This window comes from Gadus morhua, chromosome 11 (assembly GCF_902167405.1).
Source record: "Gadus morhua chromosome 11, gadMor3.0, whole genome shotgun sequence".
NCBI lineage: Eukaryota > Metazoa > Chordata > Actinopteri > Gadiformes > Gadidae > Gadus > Gadus morhua.
Window position 1 is genome coordinate 30,681,857 of NC_044058.1, and position 7,293 is coordinate 30,689,149.

General features: G+C 48.8%; 1 long non-coding RNA gene across 1 annotated transcript; it reads right to left on the reverse strand.

Annotated features, from left to right (window-relative positions):
- Positions 1 to 2,893: 2,893 nt before the first annotated feature.
- Positions 2,894 to 3,469, reverse strand: LOC115554639 (uncharacterized). The gene is made up of 3 exons (XR_003978629.1): positions 3,399 to 3,469; positions 3,037 to 3,149; positions 2,894 to 2,952 (listed from the first exon to the last, which is right to left on the reverse strand). It is a non-coding gene; the product is annotated as an uncharacterized LOC115554639 (long non-coding RNA).
- Positions 3,470 to 7,293: the final 3,824 nt, after the last annotated feature.

The following is a 7,293-nucleotide window of genomic DNA, read 5'->3' on the forward strand; positions in this document are numbered from 1 at the left end:
CCACCAACAGCGGCTTAGAAAGACGTTGTAGAAAGCGGCGAAAAAAAGAGACATTAAAAAGAGTAAAAAAGAAAAGTAAGTAATTAAGTAAAAAGAGACATTTTTAATTTAATAGCAACGATGACAAGACGGAAAACAGGTAACTTTTCAAGGTCATTTTGCCGGCATCTGAGAGGAGACACGTCATCTCCAAACTTCCGGTGGAGTTTCGGCGATGTTCGGAAGCGTTCAGAGGCGTTCTACGCATAGCTGTAGACCGTACTACACTGTTAAGTGTAGTACGGTCAAGTAGTAGACACTGAACAGAAATAGTATGTACTAAGTATTCAAATTCAGCCCAGGACTTACTGAAGGCATTTAATGGTCAAAATATTATTAATAAATATTCGATTCGAGGTATCACACTTCTCAGCCTCCCTGGTAAAGTCTACTCCAAGGTGCTGGAAATGAGGGTCCGGCCGATCGTCGAACCTCAGATTGAAGAGGAACAATGCGGTTTTCGCCCCAGACGTGGAACTACGGACCAGCTCTTCACTCTCGCAAGGATCCTGGAGGGGGCCTGGGAGTATGCCCATCCGGTCTACATGTGTTTTGTGGATCTGGAGAAGGCGTATGACCGGGTCCCCCGGGAGAAACTGTGGGAGGTGCTGCGGGAGTATGGGGTAAGGGGGTCTATCCTCAGGGCCATCCAATCTCTGTACTCCCAAAGCGAGAGCTGTGTTCGCGTCCTCGGCAGCCAGTCAGTTTCGTTCTCAGTGGGGGCTGGTCTCCGCCAGGGCTGCGCCTTGTCACCAATCCTGTTTGTGATATACATGGACAGGATATCGAGGCGTAGTCGTGGTGGGGAGGGGTTGCAGTTCGGTGGTCTGAGGATCTCGTCACTGCTTTTTGCAGATGATGTGGTCCTCATGGGATCATCGGCCTGTGACCTTCAGCACTCACTGGATCGGCTGGCGGCCGAGTGTGAAGCGGCTGGGATGAGGATCAGCACCGCTAATTCTGAGGCCATGACTCTTAGCAGGAAACCGGTGGATTGCTTACTCCGGGTAGGAAATGAGTCCTTAGCCCAAGTGAAGGAGTTCAAGTACCTCGGGGTCTTGTTCGCGAGTGAGGGTACTATGGAGCGTGAGATTGGCTGGAGAATCGGAGCAGCGGGGGCGGTATTGCGTTCGCTTTACCGCACCGTTGTAACAAAAAGAGAGCTGAGCCGCAAGGCAAAGCTCTCGATCTACCGGTCGATCTTCGTTCCTATCCTCACCTATGGTCATGAGGGTTGGGTGATGACCGAAAGGACGAGATCGCGGGTACAAGCGGCCGAGATGAGTTTTCTCAGAAGGGTGGCTGGCGTCTCCCTTAGGGATAGGGTGAGAAGCTCAGCCATCCGTGAGGAACTCGGATTAGAGCCGCTGCTCCTTTACTTAGAAATGAGTCAGCTGAGCTGGTTCGGGCATCTGGTAAGGATGCCCACTGGGCGCCTTCCTTGGGAGGTGTTTCAGGCACGTCCAGTGGGGAGGAGACCTCGGGGAAGACCCATGACTAGGTGGAGAGATTATATCTCAACACTGGCCTGGGAACGCCTCGGGATCCCCCCGTCAGAGATGGTCAATGTGGCCCGGGAAGGGGAAGTATGGGGCCCCCTGCTTGAGCAGCTCCCCCCGCGACCCGACCCCGGATAAGCGGATGACGATGAGATGAGATGAGATGAGATGAGATATATTCGAATATTAATATTAATAAACAAACGAAATTCGAATATGATTTTTGGGCAAAAGTCAAAGCCCTAGTGTACATATACATAGATATGAACACATACATACATATACATTTGTAGACATTCATAGATACACACACCTCAACAATAATGTTATGAAAACATCAACAACAATATTATGAATATACCAACAACAATATTATGAATGTATCAACAACAATATTATGAATACATCAACAACAAACATCCCCCCTTGGATCCAGGACTTACCAAAGACAAGCAGCTCAGCGCAGTGATTGGCCGTGCCAGCGCTGTTGCTTGCCATGCAGCAGACCGTGTTCACGCCGTACCTCCCACCTCTGATGAAGAGGAAGCCCCTCTCCACCCAGGCCTCTGATTGGTCGTCTGTGCCGTCCCTCTCAAGGGGCCTGCCGTTGTAGAGCCACTCTACAGTGGGCTCCGGCGTGCCGCCGGCGTGGCAGGTGTAGCGGGCCGTTTGGCCCACGGGCAACACGTGGGTAGAGGAGTGGAACTCTGTGATGTTAGGGGCCTCCTCCTCCTCCTCCTCCGTGGGCATCACTGAACCTGAAGAAGCCAGGAGGAGAGGAGTGAACGCTTACAACACGGATCTAGAGATGCAGCGTCAGACACTCCCTTCACTCTCTCCTAACACCTGTCCATTAGAGGGCGACCCAGGAGATTCACACCCAGTATTCTCGCCTGCCTTTTTATACATGATTGAGTATCACAGCAGTGTCTACAAAGATTACCCAGGGACGGGAAGTCACTCCAGCGCAGAGATTAACGAGTCGGTCGGAGCTTGCATAAAAGAACGCAAAACAGTTCAGCAGCTCAAATAGAAACTAGTCCAAGTGAACCCAGAAAGGGTTGACCCTTGTGACCTGACCTTAGGAGACCACAATAGAAACCTGACCTTGGTAGACCACAATAGAAACATGACCTCAGTAGACCAAAATATAAACATGACCTTGGTAGACCTAAACACATCCAACAACCTTTCAATTCTCTCAACAGAAAGGAGGAACCGTTCTCCACTCATGAACACAAACAAAGTCTACCGACCCTCTTTGTTCCGCTCAGCCTCCAGATGATCCAGGTCTAGGACCTTCTCACAGATCCAGTGGTGCAGTCTGTTACACGGTTCTTCAGACCAGCCGTCCTCCCCTGCTACGACACAGTCTCTTGCTCCGCCGTCATCGCGTGGTTTAACGTGTCTCCAACTGAGAACCACGAGGAAGAGACAGTGGAGGTCAGTCTGTCACTCTCAGAGAAGAGATGCTGCTGAATAGAGTCTTCAGCCTTACCTTGAGGTCATGGGGGTACCATCCACCCACTTGAGGGTCCCCTCCTTCTCTTGATCACTCAGTCCAATCCAGGAAGAACCCATCAATCTGCTGTCAAACCTGGAAACCTGGTTCTAAAGGTAAAAGCATCTGTTATCATGACCACAAAGTACACACACACACAATCTCTCTCTCTCTCTCTCCATCTCTCTCTCTCTCTTTCTTAATCACTCACACAAACAAACAATTGGTCTCTCCCACACACACACACACACACACACACACACACACACACACACACACACACACACACACACACACACACACACACACACACACACACACACACACACACACACACACACACACACACACACACACACCAGTTCTTCTCTGCTGTTGATGACCACCAGGTCTGCCTTTCTCTTCTGACAGTCTTCTCTACTGGCCCTCCAGCCCTTCTTAGTAGTAGAAACAAGGTAGAGACTCTTGTCGTGAAGCATCCAGCCCTGAAGTGTCAATTCATCTGTTGAATGTAAAAGAACATCCTGAACAAACAGATAACTGCTTATCTTACGGTCTTCGGTACGGACACACAACCCTGAGACCTGACCTTAACAGACCACATAGAAGCATGACCTAAATAGATGACAATAGAAACCTGACCTTAGTAGACCACAACATGAATCACAGAAGCAGAGGGTGTTTTTGGAAATGAATGTTAATGACGCGATTGATTTAATAACTTGGATAAAACCCTCACCGAGTTCATCCAGTAAGTGCTCTCTCCCCTCTTTCCAGGGTGACGGTGAGTCTAGGACAGGACAGAGGAGTACAGAAGATATGAGCTCTAAAACAGAACGACATCGTCTCTAAACATCACAGGACCCACAGCCAACCAAACACAAAGTCCATAATATTAATACTAATTAAAATAGCAATAACTACAGTTATCAATATCATTATCGTTGCTATTGTTACAATTATTCATATTAGTATCAGTAAAGTCTTAACACAAAATCTAACAAATACAATAATGATCATTATCATTGCTTTTATTACAACTAGAGGTTGAGCATTGCACGCTCAACCTCTAGTTGTAATTAAACCCATAGCTATAATGTGGAATCCCCAGTCGATAATGTAACAAATTTCTGAATGCATAATATGATAACATTTTGCCTATAATGTTACAACGTATAACATTTAGGTTCAGCTATAACGTAATGAAGCAAGCATAATAATTTTCTCTTCACGTTATGAAGCAAGCATCTTTTGCCCGCCAACGGAGCTTCATGCCAATTCATTCTCAACCACGGCCGAGATAACCACCGTAGCATGTCTATACCTGTTGTGGAAGAGGGAGGGACGGCGGAGAACCAGACGCAGTCGATCCATAATATCGTAATGACCACGGAAGAGGCAGTGAATAAAGTATTGATTAGACCGCGATTTATTAGATACCTTCGCTAATAAACCGTTGGAAAACACAAGACCGGTAACCCTAGCAACGCCGGTAAATAAACCTCTCGAAGCCCTCCTACGCGCTACGGCCATCCGGAGGCTCACACAGCTTTTGGCCGTAATATTATATATTTAATTGTATCATTTTATTTGAACGCTGATTGGCTGTTACGTTACGCCACTCAGTGGCCATGCTGTTGAACGCGGATTGGCTGTCATCACGCGAATGTCGCGGCAAAGTTGAAAGATTTCAATTCGAGCAAAAGTGTGGGGCTGCAAAACCACGTCAACGCGTACGGAATCGTGTCGCCCCTTCGCGTTTGGTGTGAACGCACAGTTCATGTCGCCCCTTAGCGTTTGGTGTGAACGCACAGTTCATGTCGCCCCTTAGCGTTTGGTGTGAACACACAGTTCATGTCGCCCCTTAGCGTTTGGTGTGAACGCTCCATCACTTGTGCGACAGGCCTGCTTTTCTATAGCAGTAAGATGTTTAAAAACATAACGGCTTACCTGGGCGAGTTTCGCTGCGGTGTGTGCGCGTGCGTGTGTGTTCTTACCTGCACATGTGTCGATGGCGGAGCCGTTATGGCTAAAAACATAACCTCTTACCTGGGCGAGTGTGTCGCTGCCTTTGTCTTGACGTGCGTCGTGTGCACGTGCGTTTGTGTGCAAGCGCGTGTGTGTGTGCGTATTTGTGTGTGTGTGTGTCTGTGCTTCCGTGTATGTTCGTGGACAGGTGCGTGTGTGTGAGGTGTGTGTGTGCGGTGAGTATATGCAGTGTGCATGTTCGTGCTTGGGGTTTATGCATGCGTTTGCGTGTGCTGTGTGTGTGTGTGAGAGCTGCAGGCTGCTTGGCACCTGCGCACTGACCAACTTCAGTAACTGGTCGGACAGGCCTGCTATTATATAGAAGTAAGACTAGAGTGTCCGTGTGTCCGTTGCCCGCGCTCAACCTCTACTAAAACCCAAAGCTATAATATGGAAACCCTGGTCGATAATGTATCAAATTTCTGAACGTATAATATCATAACATTTTGCCTACAATGTTACAATAAATAACATATTGGTTCAGCTATTACGCAATGAAGCAAGCCTAATAATTTTCTCATTACTTTATGAAGCAAGCATGATAATTTTAAGTTTGCAGCATTTGTATATCAGAAGATTAGACCCTGAGGGTGATTCACACTTGGTGCTTTAATGCAGACATCAATGTCGTTCAGACATCAGTAGAATCAAGGGGGGTGGGCTTGCAAGGGGCGGGATATGACGTACGGTCTAGGTTCGCAAGAGGCGGGATAAGTGCGGCCGCTGACACTGCAGTTTGTTTTGGTTTGACCGCAGACAGCACAGGGGCAGAACGGGCAGAACTCATCGCCATCATCTGAAATGTTTCTGCAACGAAGCATCCTATATTCCGTTGCATTCACAACATCCAAAGCTTCGATCAATGAAAGATTGGAGCATGAGTTAGAGACAAATTGAAGAAAAGACGAAGAAGAAGGGCGTCGCGAACGATACCGGAGAGCGTGTTTTATTGCTTAAAGGTCCCATGGTATGAAAATCTCCCTTTATGAGGTTTTCTAACATTAATATGAGGTCCACTAGTCTGCCTATCGTCTCCTAGTGGCTAAAACTTGCGTTCGGTGTAAAACGAGCACTAGGTATCCTGCTCGCCTTTAAAATAAATGGAAGCTCAGGCGTGCTGATTTGTAATGTGGCCCCATATGGCGCCATAAGGGGCCAGGTTACCTCCCCTTTCTCTGACTGGCCCGCCCAGACAATGCGGCCCACCAATCAGCCAATGAACTACGTCCATGCCAGCGCCACACGGCGCTTTGTAGTTTGGATAACCGTTCTGCTTTGATGTTATGGCGCATAAAACGTTGGTTCTTTGACGTCCCTAGTAATCCCACAACCAGACTGTAGTTGGGGGTTATCTCCGCCATGGTTGAGATGGAATTGGGGGAAAGGAACTTTGGCTTTGACTCCCTGAAGTACATGAACCATGACATTGAGGAGAAAGGGATTGATTGTTGTATGCTTCGCCATTTTGAATCATCCACTGTAAGCAGAGCGCATGGTACCGTGGCCGCAAGCTGCTCAAGGCCACACCCCCACCCTCCTCCTTGACCCGCCTCTCTCTGCCTCATTTGCATTAAAGCTACTGACACAGAAATGGCGCATTTGGGGAAAGCTCAATGTGCGACTGGCTCGTAGTGGCTGTAATTCTGCAGCACGGCTGAATTTCGGGAACGACTTCAAATACTGTGTTAGGGGCCCACTAATATCTATATTAAAGCATCCATAAAGTAGCATGCCGTGGGACCTTTAATTTCCCATAGCACAAACACTGGGACTAATGCAGTTGATTTCTTGTTTAAACAGGGTGAGAAAACAGGGAGTGGAAGGACGGGACCATATCATGTTCAGCTAACTGTTGGGTTACAGGGGTAATTGTTTCATATAAAGTGTTGTATACTATGCATGCAGATTGATCATTCAACAGATTTTACTGTTATTCAGGTCTCAAAGTGCATTGATACTTAAAAAATGCATGGCAACTACTATTGGTAAGTAGGGGGGGGGGGGGGGGGGGGGGGGGGGGGGGGGGGGGGGGGGGGGGGGGGGGGGGGGGGGGGGGGGGGGGGGGGGGGGGGGGGGGGGGGGGTTGTGAGGGGGGGGGGGGGGGGGGGGGGGGGGGGTTGTGAGGGGGGGGTTGTGAGGGGGGGGGGGGGGGGGGGGGTTGTGAGGGGGTGTTGTGAGGGGGGGGGGGGGTGGGGTTGTGAGGGCTACATTGCAGATTGTACATTG